Source organism: Oreochromis aureus, linkage group 5 (genome assembly GCF_013358895.1).
Source record: "Oreochromis aureus strain Israel breed Guangdong linkage group 5, ZZ_aureus, whole genome shotgun sequence".
NCBI classification, from domain to species: domain Eukaryota; kingdom Metazoa; phylum Chordata; class Actinopteri; order Cichliformes; family Cichlidae; genus Oreochromis; species Oreochromis aureus.
This window is the reverse complement of record NC_052946.1, coordinates 744,693-759,772: the sequence shown is the minus strand read 5'-3', so window position 1 is coordinate 759,772 and position 15,080 is coordinate 744,693. Positions and strand designations below refer to the sequence as shown.

The 15,080-nt window shown below is 43.8% G+C and overlaps 1 protein-coding gene across 6 annotated transcripts in view; it reads left to right on the top strand.

Moving 5' to 3' along the window:
• The first annotated feature begins 239 nt into the window (after positions 1-239).
• The window catches only part of nfasca (neurofascin homolog (chicken) a), a 170,439-nt gene continuing 155,598 nt past the window's right edge, over positions 240-15,080 (top strand). For all 6 annotated transcript variants that reach the window (XR_005613116.1, XM_039612442.1, XM_039612444.1 and 3 more), the window contains exon 1: positions 240-367. The gene's annotated coding sequence lies outside the window, so the exon portion shown is untranslated. The remainder of the gene's footprint in view (positions 368-15,080) is intronic.

Below are 15,080 nucleotides of genomic sequence, written 5' to 3'. Positions count from 1 at the left end.
AAACGGGCCTAGTTAACAGGTTTGCGCTGCTGGCTGCTTCTTTTTGTTCGAACCCTGTCACAAAAATCAAACCTCTCTTATCTTTGGCCTTTGAATTCTCCCTCTTTTCTTTGTCCTCCAGCTCCACCACCTGCCCATCAGCTCCATGTGCACACATCTGCACACCCGGATGCTCGCTTGCAGACCCGAGAGAGCACAGACAAGGAGGGAGGAGGTGCGGAGACCACAACAGAGAGGGAGCGAGCCGGAGGAGAGCCCTGCACTGCATTAACGAGAAAGAGCACAGAGGAGGTGGAGGATAGTTTTCTGATGCCGAGCTGACGGTGCCCGGTGGTGGAGCGGAGAGTGGAGCGGCTGACAATCGCAGGTAAGCGGACGGTTTGTACTTTCCACCGTGATGGAGGAGCTATGATGGGCATAGTAGTGGCTCCCATAGCGCTGACGCATCGGGTGGTGTTGTGGTTCCGGCCGCACTGGATCCCGAGGAGAACCGATGATGTGAAAAATGCTGCAGCCTCAGCCACGTCCTAGGGGCTCGGAGCGCAGTTTACACGTAATTTGCACCGTTTACCGGCCACTCTGTGCGCCAGATACCCCCCCACCCCACCCCACCGCACCGCGCTTCTCTCTGCGCATTTTCTGGATGATGCTGCGGTTTTGTGGGATTTTTGCTGCTCTGCGCAAATTGCAAATAAAGGTAGTTAGTCTGCGGAGCTGACCGACCCAGCCTGGCGTGTGCATCTGCAGAGGCCTTTGTGTGATGTGGGAGAGAGGTGTCATTGCAGAGGACGACCGAACGGGGACGTTTAAAGGGCTTCAACTTAGGCCCCAGGTCTGCAGCCTGTGCACACAGCGAGTCAGGTACGGCTGTGAGCGCCGGAACTACATCAGAGCACATCTGAAAGCCTGTTTATAGGAGCATGTGTCGTGTTACCAGACAGCACTGTTAAACTTCGTCATGTTCGTCCACTCAGAACAAACTTAGCTGTGTCTTATCACGCACTGGTAATCCTGTTCCAGCTCTGTGAGGAGCCATCAGCAGTGCGCTCATGCTGACCACAGTGTCCGCTCCTCTGTCCTGACAGTGTTTAGTTAACAGAGCATCAGTGGCGGAGTTATCCTCTGCCTCATGCTAGCAGCTAACAGTGGATCAATGATAATGATTGATTGTTATATCTCATATGAACGTAACTAGCTGTGGTGGACCTGATGTCGATCAGCCCAGTGTATGGTTTGCATATAAACCTTCTGTATTAAGGTTACAGTACTGAGGACATGCAGCAGGAGGTTGATGTGGACGTTAGAGAACAACAGTGATTGGACAGCTTTGTTCTTCTCTAACGTGTGAACTCTGGAGCGTTGTTCTACGTTTCTATGACCTACATACATGCAGCATGTCTTCCTGTTGTGTGCCTGTCATATTCCTGGCGTTCCTATGCTGGATAGCGGCTGTGATCTGTGTGTTTTGCTGCCACAGAGTAGCTGTATGAATGTATTGACTTGTAATGAGAGCCTAATGCAGCTACCCTGTATTTGTGTAGTTTCCAGCTGAGTAATAAATGATGTATAAGTCCTCTAATACATTCAAAAGAGTCAGAGTTAATCTGCTTGTAGTTCCTTTTCCCCACTAGAGGGCATCTGAAGCACAGACTGTCCCATGGTCAACCCATAAGCACATAATCACGTTTTAGGATTAACAACATTAATGAGCTGCAACAACAGCAAACCTTTGTCTTTGTGAAAGTTTCACATTTTCAAGAACAAGAACCAAGTTCAACTAAGTTTCCACACCTCATGTGGCCACAGCCAGTGTACTCGTAGTGGCACTCCCAGGTCGCATAGATGAGGAAGGCCGCTTGACTGAACACCTTTGTCAAATCAAACATCATAAAGAATAAGATCTGCACTTCACTGCTGTCAGGCAAAGATAAAGGAACAGGAGAGGAGGAGCATGTGAGGAGGCAGGGCAGGAGTGCGCAGCTGATAGTACTGATTAGAATTATTGATAGTGTTCAGATCAGCTGTATGTTCATGTACATCCTCGCTTACTGACGAGCCTGTATAGATGTTACGTTCTGTGTTCTCCAGGATCTTTGCTCTGTTCTGTTGTGAGCACACAAAAGGACTCAGAGCTTTCACAGGAAGTGAGGAGTTCAGAACTGATGTGAGCTGTCGACACCGCCGCTGAGGTTTGATCTAATATTTGTCTAATATTTGTCTTGGGGGTCAGACACCTTCACACAGCAGAGGAAAGGCTGATAAAATAAGATCAGAGAGATTCAAATGTTAGAGACTTTCCATTTAGACGACGTGTCCTCTCAGGTCACAGGCTTTGATTGGACCTCTCCCTCAGGCTGACCCACCTTCAGTCCTTATTACCCCAACACAGAGTTCCCCTCTGTCCACACTGTGCTGCACACTGGGGCTCTGGATCGACATCTACCACAGCGTGTCAGGGCAGTCACAACAGCTTTGTTTGGTGCTTTCCTGCTGAGTGGGGCTCTGCACAGCAGCGGTCTGATTCGCTGGTATCAGTAGGCTAACTAACTTTCTCATGAACACTATAATCACATATAAGACCCTCTAATTGCCTGAGAGCACACACTTGGGTTAAAGCGATGCTTCACTGTGGTTTGCCATGTCCAAACACACTCAGCTGCTTTATCTGTGTAAGAGCTCGGCTGCAGAGTCCCAAACACGATGATAGCTCACACTTTAACACTTTAACGTATTCTTTTCTGAAGCCACGTTTGCCACTTATAATAGAGGTGACTTTAGGAACAATGCCCATCTGGCCAGCTGCTGAATGTATATTTGATCATTGAAGTTGCTTCCTGACATTGGCGAACAATCCCAGGCCTATAATGGCTCTGACCAGTTTACCCAGCACAGCTTCACACTGTCCTCAGGCACTGGGGTATGCTGGTTCTGACCAAGTCAGTGCACACTGCTAACATGTGACATACAGTACTGGACACCTGAATCACATTAGAAAAGAGAGCAGGTAGATTCCTCCTTAATGTGAAGGTTATGATAAAGTCACAGTCTGAGTAATTCCAACCATCTGAAGGGTGAACAAGAGGTCTGAAGCACAGCCTGTTCTTTAAAGGGTGGTGACACCAAACACATGAGAAAACATTCTGATGTTATTCTTCCAAGAGTTTAGAAAATGCTGTGTTACAGTAACAAAAGGTGAAAATACTGCGTCAGTAAAACATCAAACAATAATGTAGAGTATGCTGATATAAGACAAGACATAGAAAGGTAGAGATGACTCAAAGGAGATGAATTCAATATGAAAGTAAATAAAAAAGCCCTAAAAATAAAAGAAAATAACATAAACCAGAATGACTGGTTTAATTCACTTCAGTTTACTGTATATAGCACCAGTTCACTATAACAGCAGACTTACAGCACTTCATAGGGTGAAGACTCTACAGCAGGGGTGGGCAACTCCAGGGCCGTTTATCAATGCCCAAGTACGCGAGTACGTGCTCGCGTTCTCGGTGAGTACGTACTCGCCGAGAACGCACGGGAGTACGTACCCGCCGAGAACGCGAGCACGGACTCGTGGGCCGTTTCTCAATTCTTAAGTACGCGAGCACGGACTCGTGATTTGTACAGTCGGAACACCAGCGTACGTGATGATGTCACAGGGCCGGAGTTTTTACTGCCGTCCCCTCCTAATTTAACTGTGAGTAACATGTTATGAAGCTTAACTGTAATCACAGCCAAACCGGTTTACTCAGGAACAAATAACACACTGAAATAAACCAAACATTAACATTTAGAAGTGATCTAAGTGACTTATATATCATTTTTAACCTCAGTAGTGAAACCTCTATTAATAAAAATAGTGTACATGTACATATGTGTACATACCTTAATAAAAACAAGCAGGTGAGATGTTAGAACGCTTTTATTTCTATTCTAGTGGACACTCAATACTATAGACAGCTGCTGGAGTTTCTTTAACCTGAGTAGTGAGAAGTCCGCGAGCGGGGGGGGGGCGAGGGGGGGCGATGTGCCGGGAGTCCGCTGTTGAGTTTTGGACGAAATGCATTCTGGGATATATAGCTGTCCCAAGTCTACACCGATGCATGCTCGATAAAATGGGCGGATCGAGAACACATCCGGGACTTTTTCGCGTTCTCGGCGTGATGCGTACTTCGAATTGGAACAGTACTTGGTCTCCGACTGATGACGTATCACGAGTACACGAGAACGCAAGTATGCACAAGTACGCATATTGATAAACGCCCCAGGCCTCGAGGGTTTTAGATGTGTGCTTGATCCAACACAGCTGATTTAAATGGTTAAATGACCTCCTCAACATGTCCTGAAGTTCTCCAGAGGCCTGGTAATGAACTCATCATGTGATTCAGGTGTGCTGACCCAGGGTGAGATCTAAAACCTGCAAGACACCGGCCCTCGAGGCCTGGAGTTCCCCACCCCTGACCTACGACATTAAAACTCCATCAGCCACTAATGATGCAGGAGTGATATAACAACACAAAGAGCAGCCTGATAATAAAGATTTACAGTAACCCTGTCCAGTAATGAATGGACTCGCTTAAATAAATATATTGCACATGTGCTTAATGTGCATGTTGAAGGAAATATGCTGGTGTTACTGGAAGACAAGGTCTTAGATGCTCTGTGTTTAATCAGTCGTAAGAACTTAAATTCTTCTCCTGTTTGTGACACTCTGGTTAATCAGCATGACAACGTTTCATACTCTGAACACAGACAAAGGGGTAATAATGTATATGATCCTGTAAGAGAAACCTCGGCTGTGGTTACATGATGCTGCAGTTCATGTGTTTAGTCAGCAGATGGCAGTGCTGTCATATACAGTAAACGTGTCCTTATGATCTTACAGATACATAGATGTATTATAGAGGCTGTTTCACTGTAACAGATCAGATATAGTGGCAGGAAATGAACGGATCCTTTTGTGAGCTTTAGTAATAAAAGCCGAGGTAACTCTAGAATATGTAGCAGCAGACTGTGTGGCTGTGAGCTGCTCTGTTGGCTGCCCTCCAGTATAAATGGAGCAGCCTGTGCAGATGGGGCACAGCCAGGCCAAGTGGATTGTGGGTAAGATGGTGCCCAGTGATTAAGGAAGCCTGCTGGCATCCCTACGATCACTTGGCACGGGGTATCTGTTGTTCAGGTGTATACATGCTCACCTGGCATGGGATTTAGGATGAATGCTGACCTGTAATATTTTAGCGATCGTGGCTCAAGAGTTGGGAGTTCGTCTTGTAATCGGAAGGTTGCTGGTTCGAGCCCCGGCTCCGACAGTCTCGGTCATTGTGTTCTTGGGCAAGACACTTCACCCGTTGCCTACTGGTGGTGGTCAGAGGGCCCAGTGGCGCCAGTGTCCAGCAGCCTCGCCTCTGTCAGTGCGCCCCAGAGTGGCTGTGGTTACAATGTAGCATCCATCACCAGTGTGTGAATGTGTGTGTGAATGGGTGGATGACTGGATGTAGTGTAAAGCACTTTGGGGTCCTTAGGGACTAGTAAAGCGCTATACAAATACAGGCCATTTACCATTTTACCATTTAGCTGGCATATAATGCTTTCTGGACTCCATGCCACCAGCCACACACACAATGCAGTTATATAGTGAGACATTAGTGCATACTTTGATTCCTTTCCTTTGTCCTGTGCTTACAAATTGACGTCTCCTCTAAGTGCCTGTTGGCGTCCATCCGAGCGGAGATGCTTCAGTCAAACCTGCTTAGAAAGTGAAACTGGAGCTACCAGCTAATGTAAGCAACAATGCAACCTTGGTTAGCTCCATCACTCTGGAACGAGAGAGCACGCTTATCCATATCACCGTATCCATGATAGTAGATTCGGAGCGTGACAGAACATAGAGGTCCCTGGTGTCATTGCAGCTGCACCAGAACTGGATCATAGAGCAGTGAAGAAGGTGGACTGGTTTCTGTTGTTAAATGGGCAATAGATGGCTGCAGACTGCAAACAGGCAGTGAGTGGGAAATGTGTCTTACTGGAATGTCTAAGCACTCTGCTATGCTGTAGTTTCATGTCAACAAACACCTGTGAGAGGCTAATACTACACAAATACCTGTAAAGCAGATGTGAACTGTCCCAATGACACCAGGCCGAACCTGCCAATGCAAGAAGTGTCTCTCCAAAACATCAGGAAGAAGACGTCAGCCCTAATAGTTCTATGTATATATATGATGTTTGTAATATAACTGTGGGTGTGACCCTTATTAAAGCACAGGACACAGCCTGTGGAGAACACAGGTGATAACAACCATCAACTCTAAAACAGAATAACTTGGTAAAAACGACTCTACTTAAATACATTTACACAAAACTCTGAACAATAAACTGATAGTAGTGAAAAATAAAGAATGTGAGACACAGTGCTGCATGGGTCAGAGCTTTAATGACCGGGTGTGAAATGTTCAATTAATATTCCCTGCAGTTGATTTTGTTGCATCCAGAAGATAACTGTCAGTTATTAAATAGACAGAGAGCGTTGTTTAAACTCGTTCTGAAACTGTGAAATTATGGGAGGAGTTACAGTTAAAGTTCATTTGATGGAGGTGAAGGAACAGTGCAGCTCCATCACCTCCTGTAATAAAGAACTTTGAGCTCAGAATGGTCGCTGACACAGACTGTAACTATAAGTACACCCACATGTCAAATGTCGGCAAATGTTAATCCTTTGGTAGACATGAACACGTTCCTGGATATTCGACCACTCTTCATGGCAGAATGCATTTAAACTGGTTGGTTTCCTGGCTTTTAAGTGCAGTCTGCACATGTCCAGTAGGACTGAGGCTGGGGCTTTGGGGAGGCCATGGTCTGTTAGCCTGCTCGGTCCATCCTGAAACCAGCTTTGATTTTCTGCTTTTCACACTCAGGTGGCTCTGGTAGCTTTGTAGTGTTTACCTCATTCACTTTGTCTCTTACTAAAAATGGTTTGGTGATCTGAAACATTTGTAACAAATATGCAGAAAGGCAAGAAACAAAAAAACAGAATATGTGTGTGTGTGTGTGTGTGTGTGTAGGACCTTCACTTGTTTCCTTTTATTTGAAGTCCATGTGTGGTTTCCTTACCCTGGTCTCTGTTGAATGGCCATCACTTTGCAGCAGGCTCTATTTACAGAAACTGCTGCTTTCCCAGAGGGCAGGAAAGAGGAGAGAGAGGAGAAATACACGATGGATATAAGACAGACTGAAAGGAGACAGAGGTGCCGAACAAGAGTGAAAGATGAACATAGAAAAAGGAAACTTTACAGGTGTTTGGAGCAAGAGCACAGGCTGCCAGGAGTTAAAATAGAGGATGGATAAAAGCCTGGCTCTCCACTGAGACCACTGACTGGATGAAGAGAAAACAAGAAGAGGGAGGAGAGTGTCTGCTATGTTTCCACTGCTCATGCTGCTGGATGCTGTTTAAAACGTATGCTGCACTGAAGAGAATTGAGAGAGCGTGCTTATAGTCTAAAACCAGTGGTTTGACCTACACATGGCATGTTTGATGTGTTTGCTGCTCCTTTCTTTCTCCTCAAGACTAAAAACAAGAATTCATATCATCCTTTTTGTCTTCTGGTTTTTAAATGCTGGAAAAGCATTTGTATGTTTCTTGGTGCAAATAGACAACAACCCATATCACTGTACAAGCAGCCCAACAGTTTCTTGATACTCTTCAGTGACCACATCAGCCACAAACACAAAACTGGATCCACAAACAGGCAGCAGCTGAAGGCAGCTGTAGGAAAGCTGAGTAGCTGAAATGCAGCTCTCTGTGAGTTCTGACTGCAAAAGTATTCAGTCTATATTTACATCATGCTTTGATTTAAAATCCTGTGTGGTCGGGTACAGAGGCTAATGGTGAGAATGCTGTGATTGTTTAAACATTTGTTACAGAGTCATCATGAGGAGTGCACACAGCCTGGAGTTAGTGCTGGATGAGGCAAAGCTGCAGGGAAACACTCAGCTGTGACAAGAACTGCACTTTCCTGTGATGCATATCCAGATAACTTAGAGAAACCTCTGAATAAGTTTGAGCTTTTTGTCTGCATGTGGTGGACAGATGTGTGTGTGGAGTGATGAGAGAGGACGTGTCCATAGCTCAGCTAGTCAGAGGTCTGCAGCTGAAGACAAAAGGCTAGCTGTTGCAGCATCATGACATTTGGCTGTGCACTGTGTTGTTGTCAGATGGGATTATCAGGCAGACTGACCAAGACTGTCATTAAAAGCTCTGCAGGGCCCTGTACAGGTACACAGGTGCTGATGTTCACACACTGACACTCCCCTTCACTAAATCACTCCATATAAACCATCATGTGTAATACTCTGACTGACATTTTTGTATTTTGTACTTCACAGTCCACGTGTGCCTGTGACAGTACTTTTCTGATTCATTTGGTGCAGTGTTGCATGTGTTTCAGGGAAAATGAACATCAGCATTTCTGACGTTTTTCTAAACCACTGTAGTCTGTAAAGGTTTTTTATCTTAGTGCCCCGAGGTGGCTGTTGTTGTCACTGGGTGCTGTATACATAAAACTGAATTCAATTTAATACAGGAAGTTGATTTTGGCTCTCTGATGAAAAAGCCTTGGCCCCTGATAATGGACCAAGTAGATAATGGAGCCGATGCAGGTGAGGGGACTCAGCCAGGACTACCTTTGAATCATCCAGCTGTCTGACCCTGATATGAAGAAACCTGAGTATTCCTGCAGCTCAAACCCTGTCAGTCCCACCTGTTAACAGCAGCTGCCCTCTGGATCGTGGCACTTGTTATTTCTGGATGATTTTAGTACCCTGGACAGCTCCAAGGAAACATTACTGTATTATGCTAGGATAACGTGTAAGAGCTGTTTGCACTATAAAGAACAATACTCTGATCTTTACCTTCACACTTAACAAACAGTTAAAAAGTGAATGTCCACAACTTACTGGCAGGAAATGTTATTAAAGCAGTTTCACAGGAGCAGAATCAAATAGTAAAACTCACAGATCACCTGAACTCTACTCATCTAACTAAGCTACTGTGAGCTAATGCTGAGTTTGTTCTCTTTGGTGAGGAGAGGTTGGAGGAAGGATGAGCACAGTCAGGCCTGAAGATGCTCTTCATCCCCATGATGATGATGAGCACTGGACAGGAAAGCTGCTGGGCATTCATGAAGGATGATGTCAATCGAAATCCTTCTGAATGAGCCGTCTAACACGGCGACGTGATGACGAGCCACAAATGGCCAAATCAGTTCACAGGTTGGCCTTTGTTCCCCTCTACTGTCTCTGCTGGGATTCTCCACTGTGAACATCTCACATCACATCTGCTCCTCTCACACAACACCAAAGGGACCCTTTCTCCCTCCTCTCCACGTCACATCGTCACATTTTGGCCGTCCAATCAAGTTGTTGACATTTAATCATCTGATGTCCACCCACACTTTTCCTGTCTCTCTGTCTGACTTACAAAATAATATATAATTTACTTCATGTTTCATTCAGTTTATGTAATTCTGCTTTAATTAGATTAGTCTTTAGCACATTCTCACATGATGTGCATGGTAACATAATCCCTTTACTCCAAATACAGAGGAATACTTTATTTTACCTTTTAAAACTCTGTGTTTGTTCATTAGCATTTATATATTTGTATTTATTATAAGTAGTAATGAAATAAAAATACTTTATTACTGTATTTAAGTACAATTTTCTGGTATCTGTTAAAATCTCCCAACTCTTTTAATCTTTGGGCTGAAGGAAGGACAAAACTCGGTGTATAAATGCTCAATCAACAATTATTTATTTCCATACAATTCAACACTTTATGAGCATAAACCATCCGGATGGGGAGACATGCATGAAGAGGGTCACAGCAAATCTCAACCTGGTGGAGGGTTACTCAGCCTCTTATAGCCTCTAGTGGCCCCCACCCAGTCGTAAAAAAAGCCTAAACATTCACATTCTTTCTAACTCCCAGCGAGCCTGACTTACGGCCTTGGCTCCCTATTTTGTCTGCCTTCAACGACGGTGGGAGTGAAGCTCCCGTGGAATGTGCTCTCTGTCTCCTCTAATATCAGAAAAAGCAAGGTCCTGAAAACAGTATTTCTTATAACTCCGCAGTATAATGCATCATAAACAATATCATTCATTCACACTGAATCAGCAGTCTAATATAATACAAATCAGTTGAACAACTGTAATAGTTATCACTCCTTCTAATTCAGGAGAATAATGCAAAGTAAAACTACATAATAATTTCACAATCATTAATCAGGGGTATAACATGGCATAAGATACTATCACAGTCTCACATATCTGTCCTTTATTTGAGTAGTTTTTCCTACATCTTAACAAAAATAAACAGTAATACATCCTTTTGGTGCGTCGATCACATACAAAAAGATGAAAGAGGCAAAAGCATTTAATGGTTTATAGTTTGTGTATAATTGATAGTGTAAGGGCTGAGCTTGGGCTGCTGTTGGTGCTGAGTAGGTGCCAGGTAATTTCAAATGCAGCGTTTCTATCAGCTCAACAAACACAAACTGTGTGTGTGCAGTTTGTCTCTCAGTGTGTTGCAGCTGAAGGTCCAGCTGCTGCATTTGACAGGGAGAGAAAAGACAGAGAGCCAAGTTCACTCAGAGATGGAGACAGATAAGAAAGAAGGAGACAAGAAGAAGGAGAGAGCTTAGAGTTAAAGGAAGGATGCTCAGTGGTGTTTGATAGACTGGGAATTTGAAGTCCTCTTATTGTGAAGGTGAGTGTGTGGGGAATAGAAAGCAGAGTTGGACTGGTGCACAGCAGCTGTGTTCAGAGTAATGTCACATCATGTGTAAGCTGGTATAAAGATGGCATAAACAGTGTACTGTGAGTGTCGAGCATGGACGTCAGCCAGGTCTGCTTCCATCTTATTTCATACAGTCGTGTAAATCCACTGAGAGCAGTAAACCGAGGAGCAGCAGCAACAGCACAGGTCAGCTGATCACAGCCCATACGCTAAGACAATCTGCTGGACCACTCAGTAGAAGTCATTGTCAGCTGTGATTCTTTTCCCTTGAGCCACTACAGCTAATTTTAGGGTCCTCCAGCTGAACCTAAACCGCTGACTGTGTTTTCTGTTTATGTGTGGAGTCACCCTCTACAACATAGGCAACAAAAGTGGAGCTATCAAAAAACAAACATTATTTTTCTCTGCTTACGTTCTACATAACTGATTCAAGCTGAGCACATTCATTAGAATTCAAATTAAGACTGAAATAATGTTTCCTTTCCTGTGTATATTTTTATTAATAAGACGTGAGGTTCAGTTAGCTTTGCACAAAAATAGCTAGCAGAGGGCGCCGTTTTGGCTAGCAGTGAGCGACCATAAGCTGTAGTTGAATCCGAACTTTTACTGAGTCTTTTTTAACACTAGAGTCTGTGCGTCTACTTAAGACGATTGTATAGAAACAGTTCTTTGTATGTAAAGTAGGACTGGGATATTTTCTTTACTCGATCTGAACTGGGGTTAGCTTTAACATGCTAAGTGTGTCCAGTGTTGGTTGTTGAGCTGATTTAATGTTCGCTTTGCTTTGCTATGCTAACACTATATTTAATTCAATTCAATTCAATTTTATTTATATAACGTCAAATCACAACAAAAGTCGCCTCAAGGCGCTTCATAGGTACAGAGAAAAACCCAACAATCATATGACCCCCTATGAGCAAGCACTTTGGCGACAGTGGGAAGGAAAAACTCCCTTTTAACAGGAAGAAACCTCCGGCAGAACCAGGCTCAGGGAGGGGCGGGGCCATCTGCTGCAACCGGTTGGGGTGAGAGAAGGAAGACAGGATAAAGACATGCTGTGGAAGAGAGAGAGAGATTAATAACAGATATGATTCGATGCAGAGAGGTCTATTAACACATAGTGAGTGAGAAAGGTGACTGGAAAGGAAAAACTCAATGCATCATGGGAATCCCGGCAGCCTCGTCTATTGCAGCATAACTAAGGGAGGATTCAGGGTCACCTGGTCGAGCCCTAACTATATGCTTTAGCAAAAGGAAAGTTTGAAGCCTAATCTTGAAAGTAGAGATAGTGTCTGTCTCCTGAATCCAAACTGGAAGCTGGTTCCACAGAAGAGGGGCCTGAAAACTGAAGGCTCTGCCTCCCATTCTACTTTTAAATACTCTAGGAACAACAAGTAGGCCTGCAGTGCGAGAGCGAAGTGCTCTAATAGGGTGATATGGTACTACAAGGTCATTAAGATAAGATGGGGCCTGATTATTTAAGACCTTGTATGTGAGGAGCAGGATTTTGAATTCAATTCTGGATTTAACAGGAAGCCAATGAAGGGAAGCCAAAACAGGAGAAATCTGCTCTCTCTTTCTAGTCCCTGTCAGGACTCTTGCTGCAGCATTTTGGATTAACTGAAGGCTTTTCAGGGAGTTTTCAGGACATCCTGATAATAATGAATTACAGTAGTCCAGCCTGGAAGTAATAAATGCATGAACTAGTTTTTCAGCGTCACTCTGAGACAGGATATTTCTAACTTTAGAGATGTTGCACAAATGAAAGAAAGCAGTCTTACATATTTGTTTAATATGTGCATTGAAGGACATGTCCTGGTCAAAAATGACTCCAAGGTTCCTCACAGCGTTACTGGAGGCCAAGGTAATGCCATCCAGAGTAAGAATCTGGTTAGATACCATATTTCTAAGATTTTCAGGGCCGAGTACAATAACCTCAGATTGATCTGAATTAAGAAGCAGAAAGTTAGCGGCCATCCAGGTCTTTATGTCTTTAAGACATTCCTGCAGTTTAACTAATTGGTGTGTGTTACCTGGCTTCATGGATAGATAGAGCTGGGTGTCATCTGCATAGCAGTGAAAATGTATGCTATGTCTTCTAATGATGCTGCCTAAGGAAGCATGTATAATGTAAACAGAATTGGTCCTAGCACTGAACCCTGTGGAACACCATAATTGACCTTAGTGTGTGAAGAGGACTCTCCATTTACATGTACAAATTGGAGTCTATTAGATAGATATGATACAAACCACTGCAGTGCAGTACCTGTAATACCTACAGCATGTTCTAATCGCTCTAATAGGATATTATGGTCGACAGTATCGAACGCTGCACTGAGGTCTAGCAGGACAAGCACAGAGATGAGTCCACTGTCAGAGGCCATAAGAAGATCATTTGTAACCTTCACTAAAGCTGTTTCTGTGCTGTGATGAGCTCTGAAACCTGACTGAAACTCTTCAAATAAGCCATTCCTCTGCAGATGATCTGTTAGCTGTTTGACAACTACTCTTTCAAGGATGTTTGATATGAAAGGAAGGTTGGAGATTGGCCTATAATTAGCTAAGACAGCTGGGTCTAGAGATGCTTTTTAAGTAAAGGTTTAACTACAGCCACCTTGAAGGCCTGTGGTACATAGCTGATTATTAGAGATAGGTTGATCATATTTAAGATTGAAGCATTAATTAATGGCAGGATTTCTTCGAGCAGTTTTGTAGGAATGGGGTCTAAAAGACACGTTGATGGTTTGGAGGAAGTAATTATTGAAGTTAACTCAGAAAGATCAATTGGAGAAAAAGAGTCTAACTTAACATCGATGGTACTAAAAGTAGCTGTAGATAATATTACATCTGTGGGATGATTATTGGTAATTTTTTCTGTAATGATAAAAATTTTATTTGTGAAGAAGTTCATAAAGTCATTACTAGTTAACGTTAAAGGGATTGTTGGCTCAGTAGAGCTCTGACTGTTTGTCAGCCTGGCTACAGTGCTGAAGAGAAACCTGGGGTTGTTCTTATTTTCTTCAATCAGTGACGAATAGTAAGATGTTCTGGCTTTGCGGAGGGCTTTCTTATAAAGCAACAAACTATTTCTCCAGGCTAAATGATGATCCTCTAAATTTGTGACACGCCATTTCCTCTCCAGCTTACGAGTTATCTGCTTTAGGCTACGTGTTTGAGAATTATACCAGGGAGTCAGGTACTTCTGATTTGAGGCCTTAGTTTTCACAGGAGCTACAGTATCCAGAGTCGTACGTAGTGAGGAGGTAAAATTATTAATTAAAGCTGCAAGCAGCGTTATGAGGGCCCTCGCACCCCGGCACGTCGGGCCACGCCCAACACCTACAACCAGCACGTCCGATCTGATGTCACATTGATGGAATTCATGCCTAGAACCACCAGCTAACGATTCATCTCATTCACTCATTATTATAGTCGTCCCACTAGGTGGCGCTCTAACCATTACTGACAAATGGGATAACAAACATTTCCGACCTTGAGTCTCATCACGCCTGCGAACTTTGGGAGAGATTGGACATTGTGTTTTTGAGTGACAGCAGATTACTGCTTTTGGCGAGGGATTGAAACTCCACGTGCCGCCATGGCCACCCGTTTCCCTGAACGTAAAAGCTTCGCAATTTAACATCACAAAGGTCTTTAGATTCCACACACAGGAGATCGGGTTAATCTGATGAAATCCCTTGGAGGAGTTCGTCAAAGTATGAGGCCTGAAAAGAGGTGAAAAAGTGGCTAAAATTACACCTTAATTTTAAAATGGCTGACTTCCTGTTGGATTTGGGATATTGCTCCAAGAGACTTTTTGTACATCTTGATATCCTCCATAAGCTTACCAGGTTTCAGACTTATAAATGAAACACAGAGCAGGGGCTGATGTTTTGAAATTTTGTAGGGGCGCTGTGGAGCCATTTTGCACTATTCAAGGAAAATGATCACATAACAACAAAGCCCTCATCACAGTGGAGGTTTGGGCCAAATTCCAAGACTTTTGAAAATTTCCAAGCCCCTCAAAAGTCACTTATTCTTTCATGGTGAACTGCGTTGCCACCAGGGTGCGCCGTTCAGTTTAAAGTCACAATTTTCGCACAGAAGCATCATGAAGGACTGATGGTGATACTCACCGCTTTTGAGGTGGCCACGATGAACCTGTGAAAATCAGTACAACAAAATGAAAGACATGACATTTCCTGGTGCCACTAGGTGGCGCTCTACGTATTCCTGACAATGGGCATATCAATCTGTTCAGTGCGGGTCTGACATCATCCCTGTAAAATCTGGT